Here is a 21,305-nt window from a genome sequence, read left to right as displayed (position 1 = left end):
AACTGGATCCCATTTTGTACCCCCCCCCCCCCCCACACACACACACACACTCTCTCAATTAGCCCATGGCAGCTAACATTTTGTAGTTGGTAAATATGCCTATGGGTAATTTCCGTCTCATAATTCGAAGGCACAGGGGGCAATGTCGAGTGCGCGGGAAATAATGTTGAGCACAGTTGGAGAGGGTTGAGATGAAAAAAAAGATATATATATATATATATATATATATCGAGGACGCAGAGGGTCATGTTGAGGAGTTAAGAGCTCAGACCAAAATGTTACGTGCCCAGAAATTGCAATTGAGCGCAAGAAATTAAGTGCCGACATGCATCCCCCTGCTCACGGTATACTTGCCAGTGCTCCCTGGAATTGCACCTGTGCTTGCACGATATGAGACATGTGTGCTTGCAAATCTACAAAGACTTGATACTCAAATATGATTGGCAGCATTAATGACCAATTAATTACAACAATGACTTTGACTGACTACCTAAATGGAAGGCGGGACCCATAACAGGTGATGTTTACATACCCATGTAGCTAGTTTGTAGCCACATTACAACACGGAGGACTCCCGGCAAGGCACTTCTTCTTTTAGGTAAGAAAGCTAGCAAGCGAATTAAGTCTAATGCTATTTCAACATGTTTTTGATGATCTCATTGATGTAGGCTCTAAATGCGATGGAAAATGTATATATTTATATTATCTATAAAGATATTTTTTAAATGGCCATTAGGTAGCTAGCTACAGAAGATAGGCTGAAACTGCTGGGGAGTCGATACAGTAGATAGCCAACTAACTCCCACCATCAGCTGAGTTCATCAATGAAGCTAATGATAGGTTTATAGAAAATAAACGATATATTTGCTAGTTATTTTTTAAAGACTTAAGCACATAACACCCAGACATATGTTGAACATTAGGAACCTCGTGAGCACCAGTAAAATCTCCATTAACTTGATGTTTATTCTGGAGTTTATTCAGGAAGGTGTAACTTGTTAGATAAAAATACAGGTAACTGACAAAATAATGGAAACGCTTGAGGGAATGAGGGATACCAAACATATTGCAAGCATGTTCTTCCACACAGATGCAGTTCCTAAGTTAATTAAGCAGTTAAAGTACAGTGCATTTGGAAAGTCTTCAGACCCCTTCCCTTTTTCCACACTTTGTTACATTACAGTCTTATTCTAAAATTGATTGAATTGAATTCATACCTCAATCTACAATACCCCATAATGATGAAGCAAAAACAGTTTTTTTTGTGCCCCAAAAAATAGAAAAAAAAGAAATACCTTATTTACATAAGTATTCAGACTCTTTGCTATGAGAATCGAAAATGAGTTCAGATGCATCCTGTTTCCAGTGATCATCCTTGAGATGTTTCTTCAACTTGATTGGAGTTCACCTTCGGTAAATTCAACTGATTGGACATGATTTGTGAAGGCATACATCTGTCTATATACAGTACCACAGTCAACAGTGCATGTTAGAGCAAAAACCAAGCCATGAGGTCGAATGAATTGTCCGTAGCGCTCCGAGACAGGATTGTGTCGCGGCACAGATCAGGGGAAGGGCACCAAAACAGCATTGAAGGTCCCTAAGAACACAGTGGCTTCCATCACTCTTAATAAATGGAAGATGTTTCGAACCACCAAGACTCTTCCTAAAGCTGGCCGCCTGGTCAAACTGAGCAAAGAGTGCATGCCTTTTTTATTTAACCATGCAAGTCAGTTAAGAACAAATTCTTATTTTCAATGACGGCCTAGGAACAGTGGGTTAACTGCCTGTTCAGGGGCAGAACGGCAGATTTGTACCTTGTCAGCTCGGGGGTTTGAACTTACAACCTTCCGCTTACTAGTCCAACGCTCTAACCACTAGGCTACCCTGCCGCCCCACCCCTGATGGTCACTCTGACAGAGTTCCTCTGTGGAGATGGGAGAACATTCCAGAAGGACAACCATCTCTGCAGCACTCCACCAATCAGAACTTTATAGTAGTGGCCAGACGGAAGCAACTCCTCAGTAAAAGGCACATGACAGCCCGCTTGGAAAAGGACTCTCACAGACCATGAGAAACAAGATTCTCTGGTCTGATGAAACCAAGATTGAACTATTTGGCTTGAATGCCAAGCGTCACGTCTGGAGGTAACCTGGCACCATCCCTACAGTGAAGCATGGTGGTGGCAGCGTCATGCTGTGGGGATGTTTTTCAGCTTGGAGATCAGTACAACAAGATCCTTGATTAAAACCTGCTCCAGAGCGCTGAGGACCTCAGACTGGGCTGAAGGTTCCACTTCCAACAGGACATTGACCCTCAGGACACAGGCAAGACAATGCAGGAGTGGCTTTGAGAAAAGTATCTGAATGTCCTTGAGTGGCCCAGCCAGAGCACGGACTTGAACCCATTCGAACATCTCTGAAGAGACCGGAAAATAGCTCCCTATCCAACCGACAGAGCTTGAGAGGATATGCAGAGAAGAATGGGACAAACTCCCCAAATACACGTGTGCCAAGCTTGAAGTGTCATACCAAAGAACACTCAAGGCTGTAATCGCTGCCAATGGTGCTTCATCAGAGTACTGAGTAAAGGGTCTGAATACTTACAGCGGAAGTCAGAAGTTTACATACACCTTAGCCAAATACATTTAAACTGAGTTTTTCACAATTCCTGACATTTAATCCTAGTAAAAAGTCCGTCTTAGGTCAGTTAGGATCACCAATTTATTTTAAGAATGTTAAACGTCAGAATAATAGTCGAGAGAATGATTTATTTCAGCTTTAATTTCTTTCATCACATTCCCAGTGGGTCAGAAGTTTACATACACTCAATTAGTATTTGGTACCATTGCATTTAAATTGTTTAAAACTTGTTAAGCCTATGGGTTCCCCTACAGGAACTACACCCCCCCGTTCAGCTGAAACAGTGGCGCAGGAAATGCAAAAATATTCTTAGAAATATTTAACCTCCACACATTAACAAGTCCAATACCTCAAATGAAAGATAAACACCTTGTTCATCTACCCAGCGTGTCAGATTTTTTAAATGTTTTACGGCGAAAACACAGCATATATTTATGTTAGACCACCACCAAAACAAAGAGAAAATGTAGCCATTTTGTACCACAAAAGATAAAATGACAAAAGGAGGATTAAAAAAAAATAATTCACTAACCTCTTGAAAATCTTCATCAGATGACAGTCATATGACATGTTAAACAGTACATTTATGTTTTGTTCGATAATATGCATTTTATATCCATAAATCTCGGTTTACATTGACGCCATGTTCAGAAAATTCTCCAAAATGTCCGGAGGAATTATAGAAAGCTACGCCAGATAACAGAAATACTCATCATAAACTTTGACTAAAGATACATGTTCTACATATAATGAAAGATACACTGGTTCTTAATGCAACCGCTGTGTCACATTTTTTTTTTACGTTACGGAAAAAGCCTAACATTGCAATAATCTGAAACGGCGCTCAGACGTAACAATATTTCTCCGCTATGTTGGAGTCAACAGAAATACAAAATTACAACATAAATATTCCCTTACCTTTGATGATCTTCGATCAGAATGTAGTGCAAGGAGTCCTAGTTCAACAATAAATAGTTTTGTTTCATAATGTTCAATTCTAGTGTCCATTTCAGCTCAAATGCCCAAAAAAAGGACTTCTGGTCCAGGATAATTTTGCATCAAAACTTCCAAATTACCTATTACAGGTCGACGAAACTGGTCAAACTAAGTGCAGAATCAATCTTCAGGATGTTATAAACATACAAAACGAATAGCATTCCAACCGGGCAATCCTAGTTCATCTGGGGCTGATTGGAACAGATGAAGCACTGCAACGCATACGTGCCTTCAAGCACATGAATCTTTTGCGACACTCTAGCACTTTTCTTCCCATTAGGTCAAAGTTCACAGCAAATGCTCCATTACACTTTCTACTGAATGAGGACATCTAGTGGAAGACATAGGAAGTGTTTCGAGATCCATAACTTGTTGGGAAGGGAGGGGGCGATGACGTCAAAGTTGCCCCAACTTTCAGGATTTCAAAACTAGTTTGCAAGATTGCCTGCCTTGTGAGTTCTGTTATACTCACAGACATAATTCAAACGGTTTTAGAAACTTTGGAGTGTTTTCTATCCAATATTAATTATAATATGCATATATTAGCAATTTAGGACAGATTTTGATGCAGTTCACTATGGGCACGCAATTCATCCAAAGGGGAAATACTGCCCCCTATCCTTTTAACTTGGGTCAAATGTTTCGGGTAGCCTTCCACAAGCTTCCCACAGTAAGTTGGATAAATTTTGGCCCATTCCTCCTGACAGAGCTGGTGTAACTGAGTCAGGTTTGTAGGTCTCCTTGCTCGCAAACGCTTTTTCAGTTCTGCCAACACATTTTCTGTAGGATTGAGGTCAGGGCTTTGTGATGGCAACTCCAATACCTGTCCTTAAGCCATTTTGCCACAACTTTGGAAGTATGTTTGGGGTCATTGTCCATTTGGAAGACCCATTTGCGACCAAGCATTAACTTCCTGACTGATGTCTTGAGGATGTTGCTTCAGGATATCCACATAATTGTCCTACCTCATGATGCCATCTATTTTGTGACATGCACCAGTCCCTCCTGCAGCAAAGCACCCCACAACATGATGCTGCCACCCCCGTGCCTCACGGTTGGGATGGTGCTCTTCGGCTTGCAAGCCTCCCCCTTTTTCCTCCAAACATAACGATAGGCATTATGGCCAAACAGTTCTATTTTTGATTCATCAGACCAGAGGACTTTTCTCCAAAATGTACGATCTTTGTCCCCATGTGTAGTTGTAAACCGTAGTCTGGCTTTTTAATGGTGGTTTTGGAGCAGTGGCTTCTTCCTTGCTGATCGGCCTTTCAGGTTATGTCGATATAGGACACGTTTTACTGTGGATATAGATACTTTTGTACCTGTTTCCTCCAGCATCTTCACAAGGTCCTTTGCTGTTGTTCTGTGATTGATTTGCACTTTTCGCACCAAAGTACGTTAATCTCTAATAGACAGAACGCATCTCCTTCCTGAGCGGTATGACGGCTGCGTTGTCCTATGGTGTTTATACTTGCGTACTATTGTTTGTACAGATGAACGTGGTACCTTCAGGTGTTTGGAAAATGCTCCCAAGGTAAACCAGACTTGTGGAGGTCTACCATTTTTTTCTGAGGTCTTGGCTGATTTCTTTTGATTTTCCCATGATGTCAACCAAAGAGGCACTGAGTTTGAAGGTAGGCCTTGAAATACAGGTAAACCTCCAATTGACTCAAATGATGTCAATTAGCCTATCAGAAGCTTCTAAAGCCATGACATAATTTTCTGGATTTTTCCAAGCTGTTTAAAGGCACAGTCAACTTTGTGTATGTAAACTTCTGTATGTAAACACTGGAATTGTGATACAGTGAATTATAAGTGAAATAATCTGTCTGAAAACATTTGTTGATAAAATTGCCTGTTATGCACAAAGTAGATGTTCTAACCGACTTGCCAAAACTATAGTTTGTTAAAACCTCTTGGTGCTAGGGGGCAGTATTTTCATTTTTGGAAAAAAAACGTTCCTGTTTTAAACAGGATATTTTGTCAGGAAAAGATGCTAGAATATCCATATAATTGACAGCTTTTCGATAGAAAACACTCTAACGTTTCCAAAACTGTAAAGATATTGTCTGTGAGTATAACAGAACTGATGTCGACGACGTCCGATCCTCGTTTGCTAAGTCAAACGACACCGCTGGTTCTGCTCACACTACCCTACCCTGTGCTCTGACCTCTTTCTCTCCTCTCTCTCCAGATGAAATCTCGCGTCTTGTGACGGCCGGCCGCCCAACAACCTGCCCGCTTGACCCTATCCCCTCCTCTCTTCTCCAGACCATTTCCGGAGACCTTCTCCCTTACCTCACCTCGCTCATCAACTCATCCCTGACCGCTGGCTACGTCCCTTCCGTCTTCAAGAGAGCGAGAGTTGCACCCCTTCTGAAAAAACCTACACTCGATCCCTCCGATGTCAACAACTACAGACCAGTATCCCTTCTTTCTTTTCTCTCCAAAACTCTTGAACGTGCCGTCCTTGGCCAGCTCTCCCGCTATCTCTCTCAGAATGACCTTCTTGATCCAAATCAGTCAGGTTTCAAGACTAGTCATTCAACTGAGACTGCTCTTCTCTGTATCACGGAGGCCCTCCGCACTGCTAAAGCTAACTCTCTCTCCTCTGCTCTCATCCTTCTAGACCTATCGGCTGCCTTCGATACTGTGAACCATCAGATCCTCCTCTCCACCCTCTCCGAGTTGGGCATCTCCGGCGCGGCCCACGCTTGGATTGCGTCCTACCTGACAGGTCGCTCCTACCAGGTGGCGTGGCGAGAATCTGTCTCCTCACCACGCGCTCTCACCACTGGCGTCCCCAGGGCTCTGTTCTAGGCCCTCTCCTATTCTCGCTATACACCAAGTCACTTGGCTCTGTCATAGCCTCACATGGTCTCTCCTATCATTGCTATGCAGACGACACACAATTAATCTTCTCCTTTCCCCCTTCTGATGACCAGGTGGCGAATCGCATCTCTGCATGTCTGGCAGACATATCAGTGTGGATGACGGATCACCACCTCAAGCTGAACCTCGGCAAGACGGAGCTGCTCTTCCTCCCGGGGAAGGACTGCCCGTTCCATGATCTCGCCATCACGGTTGACAACTCCATTGTGTCCTCCTCCCAGAGCGCTAAGAACCTTGGCGTGATCCTGGACAACACCCTGTCGTTCTCAACTAACATCAAGGCGGTGGCCCGTTCCTGTAGGTTCATGCTCTACAACATCCGCAGAGTACGACCCTGCCTCACACAGGAAGCGGCGCAGGTCCTAATCCAGGCACTTGTCATCTCCCGTCTGGATTACTGCAACCCGCTGTTGGCTGGGCTCCCTGCCTGTGCCATTAAAACCCTACAACTCATCCAGAACGCCGCAGCCCGTCTGGTGTTCAACCTTCCCAAGTTCTCTCACGTCACCCCGCTCCTCCGCTCTCTCCACTGGCTTCCAGTTGAAGCTCGCATCCGCTACAAGACCATGGTGCTTGCCTACGGAGCTGTGAGGGGAACGGCACCTCAGTACCTCCAGGCTCTGATCAGGCCCTACACCCAAACAAGGGCACTTGCGTTCATCCACCTCTGGCCTGCTCGCCTCCCTACCACTGAGGAAGTACAGTTCCCGCTCAGCCCAGTCAAAACTGTTCGCTGCTCTGGCCCCCCAATGGTGGAACAAACTCCCTCACGACGCCAGGACAGCGGAGTCAATCACCACCTTCCGGAGACACCTGAAACCCACCTCTTTAAGGAATACCTAGGATAGGATAAAGTAATCCTTCTCAACCCCCCTTAAAAGATTTAGATGCACTATTGTAAAGTGGCTGTTCCACTGGATGTCATAAGGTGAATGCACCAATTTGTAAGTCGCTCTGGATAAGAGCGTCTGCTAAATGACTTAAATGTAAATGTAAATGATGTTGCAGGCGAAAGCCTGAGAAAAATCCAATCCGAAGTGCCCCAGGTTTTGAAAGCGCTGCGTTCCAATGACTCCCTATTTGGCTGTGAATGTACCATCAACGAGCTTACTCTTTCTACGTATTCCCCAAGGTGTCTACAGCATTGTGATGTAGTGTTACGCATTTCTGTTGAAAAATAGCCGTAGGCTGCCACATTGCGTAAGTGGTCACATGGTGGCTATGAGAGAGATTCTCGCGTAAAATACAGAGGTAGCCATTACTCCAATCGGTTCTAGTGAAAAACCAATTGTCCCAACGGATATATTATCAAATAGATATTAGAAAAACACCTTGAGGATGGATTCTAAACAACGTTTGCCATGTTTCTGTCGATATTATGGAGCTAATTTGGAATATTTGTCGGCGTTGTGGTGACCGCAATTTCCGGGCGATTTCTCAGCCAAACATGAAGAACAAACGGAGCTGTTTCGCCTACAAAAATAATATTTTGGGAAAAAATGAACATTTGCTATCTAACTGGGAGTCTCGTGAGTGAAAACATCCGAAGTTCATCAAAGGTAAACAATTTAATTTGATTGCTTTTCTGATTTCCGTGACAAGGTTGCCTGCTGCTAGCAAGGCATAATGCTATGCTAGGCTATCTATAAACTTACACAAATGCTTGTCTAGCATTGGCTGTAAAGCATATTTTGAAAATCTGAGATGACAGGGTGATTAACAAAAGGCTAAGCTGTGTCTCATTATATTTCATTTGTGATTTTCATGAATAGGAATATTTTCTAGGGATATTTATGTCCGTTGCATTATGCTAATTAGTTTCAGGCGATGATTACGCTCCCGCATGCGGGTTTGGGAGTCACTAGAGGTTATTAACAAGACATTTGTGGAGTGGTTGAAAACGAGTTTTAATGACTCCAACCTAAGTGTATGTAAATTTCCAACTTCAACTGTATGTGGGAACTCCTTCAAGACTATTGGAAAAGCATTCCAGGTAGAGTTCGGAATGGCCGATTAATCGGAATGGCCGATTAATTAGGGCCGATTTCAAGTTTTTATAACAATCGGTAGTCGTTATTTTTGGCGCCGATTTTTTAAATTTATTTTAAATGTAATTTTTATACCTTTATTTAACTAGGCAAGTCAGTTAAGAACACATTCTTACTTTCAATGACGGCCTAGGAACAGTGGGTTAACTGCCTTGTTCAGGGGCACAATGACAGATTTTCACCTTGTCAGCTCGGGGAACCAATCTTGCAACCTTACAGGTAACTAGTCCAAAGCAATAACGACCTGCCTCTCTCTCGTTTCACTCCACAAGGAGACTGCCTGTTATGCGAATGCAGTAAGCCAAGGTAAGTTGCTAGCTAGCATTACATTTATCTTATAAAAAACAATCAATCATAATCACTAGTTAACGACACATGGTTGATGATATTACTAGATATTATCTAGCATGTCCTGCGTTGCGTATAATCTGATTGAGCATACAAGTATCTGACTGAGCGGTGGTAGGCAGAAGCAGGCGCGTAACCATTCACTCAAACAGCACTTTTGTGCGTTTTGCTAGCAACTCTTTGTTGTGCGTGAAGCATTGCGCTGTTTATGACTTCAAGCCTATCAACTCCCGAGATGAGGCTGGTGTAACCGAAGTGAAATTTCTAGCTAATTAGCGCGCGCTAACTAGAGGGACGGAAGCTACACTGTTACACTGGCAATACTAAAGTGCCTATAAGAACATCCAATAGTCAAATGTTAATGAAATACAAATAGTATAGAGGGAAATAGTCCTATAATTCCTATAATAACTACAACCTAAAACGTCTTACCTGGGAATATTGAAGACTCATGTTGAAAGGAACCACCAGCTTTCAAATGTTCTCATGTTCTGAGCAAGGAAATGTAACGTTAGCTTTCTTACATTGCACTTTTACTTTCTTCTCCAACACTTTGTTGCATTATTTAAACCAACTTGAACATGTTTCATTATTTACTTGAGGCTAAATTGATTTTATTGATGTATTATATTAAGTTAAAATAAGTGTTAATTCGGTATTGTTGTAATTCTTCGGCTGTCCCCATAGTAGATCCGTTTTTGGTTCCATGTAGAAAGAACCCTTTCCACAGAGGGTTCTAACTGGTGCATAAGTAGACTATATATTACGAGAAGAGCCTGCACTCTTAGAAAGAAGGGTTCCAAAAGGGTATGTCGTCTCTCCCAATAGGAGAACCCTTTTGGAACCCTTCTTTCTAAGAGTGCAGGCTCTTCTCGTAATATATAGTCTACTTATGCACCTTCGCTATTGCTATGTGTGATATAGCATATAATCAAGGGTCACTGGTTGGATTTACTACACTCACTAAAAATGAAAATGCTTTTCCCCTAGTCCCCAGGTGAATCTGCTGGGCCATGTAATCGGCCACCATGGCAACCATCTCAGCTGTAATTAACTCAAGACTCCCAACTATACTATTAGCTAGGATTTCCAAAGAGTTAGCCATATTAATAACTTCCTGTGCTATTTTAGAAATACCATAAAGGAAAAAGCAATCTCAAAAGAATCTCTCCGTTTCTGTAATCCCACGTTTATGACGGTGTGAAAAAGAAGAATTAAAAGAATTTCTTACATGGGGTACTACATATCCCACATAACAAGACCCTTGCCACAACTTTGGTAACCAGGAATAGGCATAGGATCCACAGATAAAGTAAGTCCCATTTGGAGCTCTCATACCATTACTGATGATATTACCAAAAGTATTGGCACAAAAAGTAGTCCTTGTGCCATTACTGAGAATCAATTCAAGACATTAGGCATTCCGCAACCTTAGTACCGTCACAGGCAGATACATAAATCTGTTGTCTGATCATACTTACTCTGACCTACTTTGACAAACGCGTCCTGGTGCAGTTGAGACAAGTTCAGAGAGAATGACCAATTAAAACATAACCACCCAACAAGGGCTTGTGTAATAACTAGGTAATGTGGTCACTGATTAGTGTCATTGGTAATCTCAAATGAAGGAAGGTACTGCAGAACTAGGGACTCTGGCATGTTGATAGATACTCAACATTCTCAACCAAATTAGTACCAATCGCCTTATACCAATTAACATCTCTCCATGTACCCAACATTTCACAATGGTTAAAAGGAATTGCCCTTAATGGAATACCTGCCCTTAATGTGAATGGAGCAGATGTACAAACCCAACAACTACTTTGATTGACTACTGTGGCATAGTGTAGAGCGAGAGCTTGAAACGTATTGATGCCCGAGTGTCCCTCATCCTGTTGATGCATCTCTGTATTAGAAATGGAAACACCACCCACATCCTGTATTAGGTGAAAACTCACAAGGAAAATAATTTCAAACATCTTTCACTTGTCTACAAGACAATAATATTCAATTGTGCTATTGTCAAGGTAATCATTCACCAAGTCCTTTAAAAGTGATCTGCTCTTCCACACTGGTCTCAGTCCCACATAGACAACTATTAGAAATGATGTTCTGACAGTCTTGTCGGTAGTGAGGAATTCTTCTTCCGTTCCACTGGTTGCACTTCACCTGTTGATCTTTTCAGGTACAGTCAAGGGATATTGCTGAAGCCTCCCACTGTACATTCTCATAACCTGTAACGATGGAAACAAAAAAAGTGAAATTAACATGTCCTGGTTTCAAGAGAAATTGATATTTCACATATTTTCCTAAGTAAGCATGTCCCAATTTTCAGGAATAAGTTGGACATTTAACCGAGATATCCCTGATATGACGACTGCGGTATACAACATAGAATCATTTTACTATGCTTCTTCACCCGAGATTGGCCCCCAATTGCTAATCAATCAGTTCTTTATTCTCCAGGCTCCGCTGTGTCATCAAAAAGTGAAATGAATGACATGTATCCATCGTGATTTTCCCTGGACTTTTAATGTTGACTTCCTTATGAGCAAAACTTGATAAGGACCTTCCCATTTTGGCCCTAATGTGTCTGTCACATTTTTTTTACCATCACCAACTGCCCTGGCACTACATCATGTCCCCCCTCGGGAGTTATTCCCCATTAGAGAGTTGTATGCAATAGTTAAGCATTGTGTCATTCAAAGTGAATGTCTGGTTTTCTCGAATCTAACGTGCCTGGTATTGTCACATTGTCCATTGTAGTAACTACCCATTAACTACCGATTCCCAGCTCCCCCACCCCCCACAATGCTTGAACCGTCTGTGTAAAAGAAACTCAGGGTTTTCCAACACATGACTATTAACCCATCAGAGAGCTGATCCAAAGCCAACTGACAACAGTCATGTTCAAGTAATGTGTTATCTGTAAAATACATCAGAGTAGCTAGATTACATGGTGTCTTTTCAACTATACCCATGTCCCATATATCTTTAATCACTACTTTAGTAGCGTCCATAGTTAACTAGTTGCTCCTACCCTCTACTTTTTTGAACATTTTGTTAAAAATCGCGCAACATTTCAGCGCCCTGCTACTCATGCCAGGAATATAGTACGTTCATATGGTTAGAATGTGTGTATAGGAAACCCTCGGACGTTTTTAAAACTGGTTAAATCACGACTGTGGCTATTACATAACGTGTGTTACATCGGAAAGCGCAGGAAAACCTGATCACAGAAAATGGAAATAAATATCCTTGCGCCACTTCCAGCAATTGTTAACAGTGAGCCGAATTAGATAAGACCGAGCATTCAACTCCCACAGCATCCCCATGTAGTCGAGTATCTTGTGAATTTAATCCTCTTTGATTCTTGGTTGAACCGAAAGAGGGGCACGACGTACCTCCGGTCTCCGCCCAGATCATTCCGGAAGAGCTCTCTCCTGAAATTTTTTCCAAGACGACAGCTAATGATATGTACATCGCCTACGGATGAATTTTATCGCTTATTAACGTTTACTAATACCTAAAGTAGCATTACAAACGTATTTCGAAGTGTTTTGTGAAAGTTTATCGTCTACTTTTTGAATTTAAAAAATGACGTTACGTTGTGAAATCGCTGTTTTTTTCGTTTATCACACAGTCTACATATAACGATATCTTGGCTTTATATGGCCCGATTTAATCGAAATAAAGACCCAATAGTGTTTATGGGACATCTAGGAGTGCCAACAAAGAAGATGGTGAAAGGTAATGACTGTTTTCTATTTTATTGTGCGGTTTGTGTAACGCCGAAATGCTAATTATTTTGTTTACGTCCCCTGCTGTGCTTTTCTGTTGTAGTGTATTGGTGCATGCTATCAGATAATAGCTTCTCATGCTGTCGCCGAAAAGCATTTTAAAAATCTAACTTGTTGCCTGGATTCACAACGAGTGTAGCTTTAATTTGATACCCTGCATGTGTATTTTAATGAACTTTTGAGTTTTAACTAATACTATTAGCATTTAGCGTAGCACATTTGCATTTCCAGAGCTCTAGTTGGGACGCAAGCGTCCCAGGTAGAGGTAAGAGGTTAATGGGATAATGCTTTGTGCAAGGTGGGGCAACACCTGTCAAGTACACTGGTTCCATATCCAAAGTTCCACACATTTTTCTTCGTAGTCCAAATATTATGGTTCTGAACTGTAAGCCTTGTAGTTGCCTAATTTGCCACGCCACCTTCAGAAATGTTCAATGCAGAATCAGTTGCATAATCACATCAAGGCCTAAAATAGGTTTTACAAATGAGCCTATCCACACCCCTGCATCAATCTTCATTGGACCAATAGAAATTAATAATGGTTTGGTTTGTATCATATCTTCCCCCCCCCCTCTCTTGTTTCCATTGTCCTTTAGACGTACCCTTCTTCTCATAAAATCATGTTTTCTTTTCCTAGATTCTCGTTGCCTGTGACCAGAAATCACGCAATAACGACATACACCAGGTTTCTCTTTTACTGAATGACTGTTGTTAGTTTCACTCGGAACCTGCATAACTCTGATAACCACGTCTCGTGGATGCTTAAAAGTTTTCGACCATTCATTCAACTGTTTTGGAGATGCTGATTTATGTGTGATTACTGTCATAAGAAGTTTGTCTTTACAGCCTGTGTTCTGGTTGGCCTAAGACATTGTTCGTCACTGCTGTCAGAATCTGTTGACTCAAAGACGGGCAGTGCTGACCAGATGCTTGAAACCTGATAGGCCTTGCACAACTCAGTGAGAATAGATTGGGAGAACAGAGGCCACAGGTGGGGGTCACGTCTGACTTTCACCCATGTCTCCTGCTACAATAGTTGAATTCCTCCTTTTAATGGTCTTTATTTGTTCACCAAGAGCTTTCAAACTATCCTTTTCTGTCTGCAATGTCATTATATTAACTTCAAAATATATCTCTGTTTATATATTTATTTATCCCCAAAATATAAATATATACATTACCGTTCAAAAGTTTGGGGTCACTTAAAAATGTCCTTGTTTTTGAAAGAAAAGCAAATTATTTTGTCCCATTAAAATAACATCAAATTGATCAGAAATACAGTGTAGACATTGTTACTGTTGTAAATGACTATTGTAGCTGGAAATGGCTGATTTAATGGAATATCTACATAGGCATAAAGAGGCCCATTATAAACAACCATCACACCTGTGTTCCAATGGCACGGTGTGTTAGCTAATCCAAGTTTATCATTCTAAATGGCTAATTGATCATTAGAAACCCCTTTTGCAATTACGTTAGCACAGCTGAAAACTGTTCTGATTTTAAAGAAGCATTATACAGTTGTGGCCTTTTTTGATAATGACACAAATATTAATTTTCACAAAGTCTGCTGCCTCAGTTTGTATGATGGCAATTTGCATATGCTCCAGAATGTTATGAAGAGTGATCAGATGAATTGCAATTAATTGCAAAGTCCCTCTTTGTCATGCAAATGAACTGAATCCCCAGAGGTCTTGAAAAAGAAGGGTCAACACTGCAAATATTGACTCTTTGCATCAACTTCATGTATTTGTTAATAAAAGCCTTTGACACTTATGAAAGTGTATTAACATCTGGCAAAAATATCTAAAGACACTGAAGCAGCAAACTTTGTGGAAATTAATATTTGTGTCATTCTCAACTTTTGGCCACGACTGTATATAACCACTTGACGACTCAAACCACTTGTAGAACACACGTTGTTTCTGTCGGGCCTGGCAACCCATAAAACATATGTTCACTTCCAAGCATGCTGAATGCAGCTCACAAGGCTTGTACACATGTACACATCAAGATATGAGTATAATGAAGTAAAAAGAAATGATAAAGGGGAATAGTAAATATACTAACTTAAATGGGAAAATCTACAAGACTTGATACAATAATTGAAGGCAAAATACATGTATTCAGGGGATAGTGGCTCAAGTAACGTTATCTGGTATCAATAATGGGCATTCATGTTTATTTACCAAAGTTCAGGTTTTCAATTGTCTTTGTAGTAAAAGCCAGTGGGGGACATTAGTGACTCAAATAGTTGAGATGTGAGCGGGGAGTGTTCAGTTAGAAAAGTCGCTATAATCCACAATGACTTGTCGAGTACGATTGGAAGGAATTCACCTCAGTTGAAAGTCTATGGAAGGAGAAAGGTAGTCTTCTTAACTTAGGGAAGGGTGAATGCGCTTCACCTTCCCAGTATCCCAAAAGGTCTCCTCTCTGGTTCACAGTAGGTGCACTGGTATTAATGAGTGCATAGCACATAAAGCAGTCGAACATCAGCAGCCAGTGACATCAGGTGAAATGTTGCTAATGGAATATGGAGCAGTTGTGCAATGAGAGTCAGGAAGCAAGTTCAGGGAGTGAGTGTTTTTTTTAATTAAAAAATGCAACATAATCCAAAACAAGAAACAACGCACAGACATGAAAAAGAAACAATGATGCCTGGGGAAGGAACCAAGGGGAGTGACATATATAGGGCAGGTAATCAAGGATGTGATGGAGTCCAGGCGAGTGTCATATTGCACTAATGCGCGTACCGATGGTGACAGGTGTTGACCTTAATGAGCAGCCTGGTGACCTAGAGGCCGGAGAGGGAGGACACGTGACAGCAGTACTTAGCTTTGGGAATGGTGTGTTGTTCACCCTCCCAATTTCCCAAAAGGCCTCCTCTCCATTCCTCTCGCTCACCAGCAGCCGTCAATCTGGTCCATAGTGGCTTGTTCATTCATAGTTCGTACTCCTGTCAGGTCACACGGATCACACTGGCATTAATGAGTGTGTAGCACGTAACACAGCATTCACCCTCCCAATTCCCATCAAGGCCTCCTTTCTCCATTTCAACACTGGTCTCGGCCTGCTCCAGCAACAGCAAGCTTTCTCCTCAGTCACATCAGCTCCAGCTCTGCAGACACGCAACGTCCCAGCTAACATCTATGGTGTGCTACTTCTGGCGTTCACCTTAAATAAAGAATAGTTGCAATTAGTGACGTGCCAAATTAATATCAGGTGGAAGAGTGGAAGAGTTACTTGGGACAAAAAAATGTGTGCACCTTATTTGTCTGGGGGAATCTAGGCAAATAATGCAATGTACAGTATGTGGGAAGCTTCTGATAGATACATAGTCACCTCCTTGACATACCTTTTATCACCAAAGCTTTGCTAGCATTTACTGCTCATGTTGCTGAGATCCAACCCTTTTGTTAGTGCCAATGATATAAATAGGCAATTCACACACAATATTCAGTTCATAAGCATTGACTGTTATACCTCTGCTGTGCAACAACCACTTTCTTCCTGGCCTGTCAGCATGCTCCTATCTAGGGATCTTACTCCCTGTCCACCTGAAATGGAATAACAACAAAAACATGAATAACAATGTGCCTACTACTCAGTCAGTAATTTAGCTAACTAATGAAACTGATGTATACATGTATGAACCTAGTCCTTATCAGCCACATTGTACCAAAACAACAGCCTCTTCACTTCTTTTTTAGTTACCAATTCATTAATAAACAGGGGAACGAACTTGTTTGGCAAAAAGTGTTCAATAGTCAGTAGCAAGTATTTCACTTAAGTAGCAAATTATATAGTTTTTTATTTTCTAAAATCATTAGCTAACTACATTGATGAACTCAGCTGATTGTGGAAGTTAGCTCTTTCCAAGCAGTTTCAACATAGCTAGCTAGCTCAGCCAACAGGACTAAGCTGCAGTGAAAAAGAGAATACCAGACCAGACAGCCTAACCCTGATGCTATTTAGTTTATGCTAGCTAGCTACATATTGCCTTTTTATAATTTGTGTGAGATGAAATGACTTAGTTTACCATTACAGAAATCCACTGGCAAATCTTTACATAAAGTAGATGTTGAAATAGCATTAGGCTGAATTGGCTCTAGCTAGTTTTCTTAACTAAAAGAAGTGTCTTGCCTGGAGTTCTCCATTTTGCCATGTGGGTAATGGGCTGGATATCTACTTGGGGATGTATAGTCACATTGTATGGGCCCCATCTTCCAGTTAGTTAGCCAATCAATGGCATTGTAACAAAAAGCACTGTCATGATTGGTCAATAAGGCTGCCAATCATATTTCAGAAGCATGTCATTGTAGATTTGCAAGCACACAGAGTTCATACAAGCACAGGAGCACAGGCAAATATACTGTGAGTAGGGGGATGAATGCTCGACACTTACGTGTTCTCAATTCCATTTTCTGGGCACGCAGCATTTTTGTCTGAGCTCTTAGCTCTCTCCATTTTCTGCGTTCTCGACATGCCCCCCTGCGCCTTCGAATTGTGAGACGGAAATTACGAAATAGTTAAGTTAGTCTAGCGAAAAGTATGTGGACACCTGCTCGTCAAACATTGCATTCCAAAATCATGGGCATTAATGTGGAGTTGGTCATTTGCTGCTATAACAGCCTCTACTCTTCTGAGAAGGCTGTCCACTACATGTTGGAACATTGTTGCGGGGACTTGCTTCCATTCAACCACTAGGGTGAGGTCGGGCACTGATATTGGGCGATTAGGCCTGGCTCGCAGTTGGCGTTCCAATTCATCCCAAAAGTGTTTGATGGGGTTGAGGTTAGGGCTCTGTGCATGCCAGTCAAGTTCTTCCACACCGATCTAAATACACCATTTTGTTATGGACCTCGCTATGAGCACAGAGGCATGGTCTTGCTGAAACAGGAAAGGGCCTTCCCCAAAATGTTGCCACAAAGTTGGAAGCATAGACTCATCTGGAATGTCATTGTATGTTGTAGCGTTAAGATTTCCCTTCACTGGAATTTAGGGGCCTAATTCGAACCATGAAAAAACAGCCCCAGACCATTATTCCCTCTCCACCAAACTTTACAGTTGGCACTATGCATTGGGGCAGGTAGTGTTCTCCTGGCATCCACCAAACCTAGATTAGTCCGTTGGACTGCCGGATGAAGTGTGGTTTACCACTCCAAAGAACACGTTTCCACTGGTCCAGAGTCCAATGGCGGTGAGCCATTGTTTACACCACTCCAGCCGACACTTGGTATTGCGCATGGCTATATTACGGTTGTGTGAGGCTGCTCGGCCATGGAAACCCATTTCATGAATCTCCCGTGCTGGCATTGCTTCCAGAGGCAGTTTGGAACTCAGTAGAGAGTGTTGCAACCCGAGGACAGACTAGTTTTATGCGCTACAGCACTCGGCGGTCCCGTTCTGTGAGCTTATGTGGCCTACCACTTTTCAGCTGAGCCTTTGTTGCTCCTAGACGTTTCCATTTCACAATAACATCACTTACAGTTGACCGGGCCACGTTGAATGTCACATCACTTACATATGACAGTGCCACGTTGAATGACACTGAGCTCTTCAGTAAGGCTATTCTATTGCCTATGTTTGTCTACGGAGATTGCAAGGCTTTATACACCTGCCAGCCATGGGTGTGGCTGAAATAGCCGAATCCACTCATTTGAAGGAGTGTCCACATACTTTTGTATATATAGTGTAGAAAGAGGTCAATTCCAAAAGGTTAGTTTAAAAACAATTATTTTTAAGGGAAATTGGAGCCCATTAGTATTCAAAAGGCCTAGTATAACATAACAAACAGGCCACTGTTGCGGCCAAATGTGGTGTCAAAACTCAGCCAAACATCTTTGACCTCGTGACAGCGTGTCTAGCTCCATTTCTCAACAAACAGACAATTTTATTGTCCTTCTGTAGTATAGGGCCAACTGTTCATTGCTTGGGTGGGGATAAAGGATCGTAACTCTTATGCACATAAAATGATAACCAAATAATATAAATCATTGATTTAGCCTACTACTGTGTTGCAGTTGTTAATTGGACTATAGATAATAAGCATACCCATCATATGACATAATAGCCTGTACACTCATCAGTGTCACCCAACGGCATGCTTGTTTTTTCTCTGTCAGGTACCACCAGTGTTACCAATGTTCAAACCAAGGATATACAAACTTGAATCGTCGTTTTCATCCATAAATGTGTTTCTCTATCTCTCTCACAGCAGGAGTGAGGTATTATGAGGACAACATTAGCTAGATGTGAACTATACTATTCTGGTAAATAGCATGTTCTGTACACAGTCCGTGAGTACATCCATCAGTGCACATGGGAGCATAGGCCTTGTTTGTGTGTCTGTCATGTGCATGTGTGTGTTTGCCTTATGTAAAATTAAATCCCTCTGAACCCTTGAACAAATACAGTGAGTTTTGCGTGTGCGTTCGTGCGTGTGCTTCTGCATGTCAGAGAGATAAAGAGTTGTCTGGGTATTCGAGGACACTGTGGTCTGTGGGGATGCCTATAAATGCAAGTTTTTCAAAGTGCATGGGGGCTATTTGAAACTTGATGGGTGGTTTTATGCATATTGAGCACAGTCATACGTGTGTGCAAGAAAGAGCGAAAGAGATCATGCAAGTGTCTGTATATGAGCACATTGCTGTTTGGAGGAAGAAGAGTTTTTAGAGCACCATTCCCCAAACAGGCCAATTAGCAGAATGGTGGAAAGTGAACCCAAGGCTGCCTTTGTGCCTGTGCCAATTTGGATGCCAAAGAGAAACTATTCTCTGGGCTGACTTTATCCTTGCATTTGTCCAATGCTACACTTGGACATGTTGAGAAACACACACACACACACACAATATTTGTTCAAGGGTTAAGATGGATTTGATCTGGCATATGTTGTAGGCTGTGCGTGAGGCCTGTTAGTGATTGCCTATCAATGTGATGTGTTCCATATTACATTATATAAACATTTTAGATAGACATGAATGTAGTGCTCTGTAAAGTGGGACTTTTTCACAGCGAAACGAATATGAAAGGTTTCTACACCTTTTTTCATTTAGTGCATCTCCACCCAAGCCCATTATGAAATATTTCTACCTTTACAAAAAGCATAACCTATTTCCATCTTTCTGCGTCATTGGCAGCTGATCATACTGGTATCAGCGACGCCCATGCAGGCAGTTTTGAGGATGTTAGCCTAAACGCAACATTCTCAGGGGTTAAAAGGCTAATTACGTTCCTGACTTGCTGAAATGCACACCATTTCCTGAGGGAGCATTCTAGAGCGACTCGCCCTGGTATCAAATATCTGATGATTGATTTTTACCTCATAATTACTATAATAAATCAATAAATAATCAATTTTGTTGCAAATCTGGAGGCCGGTCCCATCGAGGGACTCATTCGTCAGTGTGTATTACCGACTTCGAGAGTTGAAAGGTTAGAGTGCACAGGTTGTGCTGGGTATATTGTACAGTGGAGTTATCACATTACATGGACTTTATGATATTGCACAATTGTAGCAATATCTACAAAACAGATTTTTTGCGAGGCAGTTAATTGTGTGGAGAGGCTGGTACCCAGCAAACAACAATCCCAGGACATGAGCTTATATTAGATCATAACGCTCCACAAACATTCAAAGAACATCATCATCTACCCTACAAACATCCATACAAGAATCGCCACTCTTTGGTCATGCAATGGTAACATAGTCATTCCATAGTCTTGGACTTTTCACAAGATAGTCCATGCCTTGTGACCAGTCACTATAAACCAAAGTTGACACAGCGCTGACATACTAGTTGTCACATCTTACCCAGTACAAATCACACATTGGCATATGAGAAGGAGTTGACATGGCAACCGGAGAAGAGCCCACAGTAGTTGACTAATGTGAGTCTCCCTGGGTGAACAGTGATTAATTGCGTCCCAAATGGCAACCCATTCCCTACATAGTGCACTACGTTTAACCAGAGTCCTATGGATAGCTGGTTGAGTAATGAGGTGGTGGAGCAGTGTGCCTAGGGATCCAAGTGATACTACACTACTCAGGGAACCTTCCCCACTGCACGACTACTTGTCACCATAGTCCTCTCCCTGCATAAGCTCACTCCTAATGATGCCGGCTTGCTCCGACACTCCCCGGCGCTTTGGGAACAAGACCTAGCAACCCTACAGTGTGGGAAGAAGACCTGCCAACCCTACTGTGTAGTGTGGGAGCCCTGTGGCATGTCGGTCAGTGAGTGAGTGAAATAGTCAGTGAGTCAGTCTGTCTCTCTGACTTAATGCTCCTAGTCCTCTACTAAGACCATCTCTATGAGCACCGATACTGCAACTATGGTTTACATGTCAGTATTACCACTACAGGCCTACTCTCATGATTACTGTTACCACCAAACTACTTCTAATACTTACAATAAATCTATATCACCCACTACCGCACAACTAAGAGTACTACTAATACCACTACTGCTACTACTACTTACTACTGGATCTGTTTTTTTACCCTTACTATCAATGATCTTGATGATACTGTAATGAGCGTAATAATTAGGCTATGTGATAATTACACTCAGCTGGGC

Source organism: Oncorhynchus nerka, linkage group LG1 (assembly GCF_034236695.1).
Source record: "Oncorhynchus nerka isolate Pitt River linkage group LG1, Oner_Uvic_2.0, whole genome shotgun sequence".
Lineage (NCBI taxonomy): Eukaryota > Metazoa > Chordata > Actinopteri > Salmoniformes > Salmonidae > Oncorhynchus > Oncorhynchus nerka.
This window is presented reverse-complemented; position numbering follows the sequence as displayed.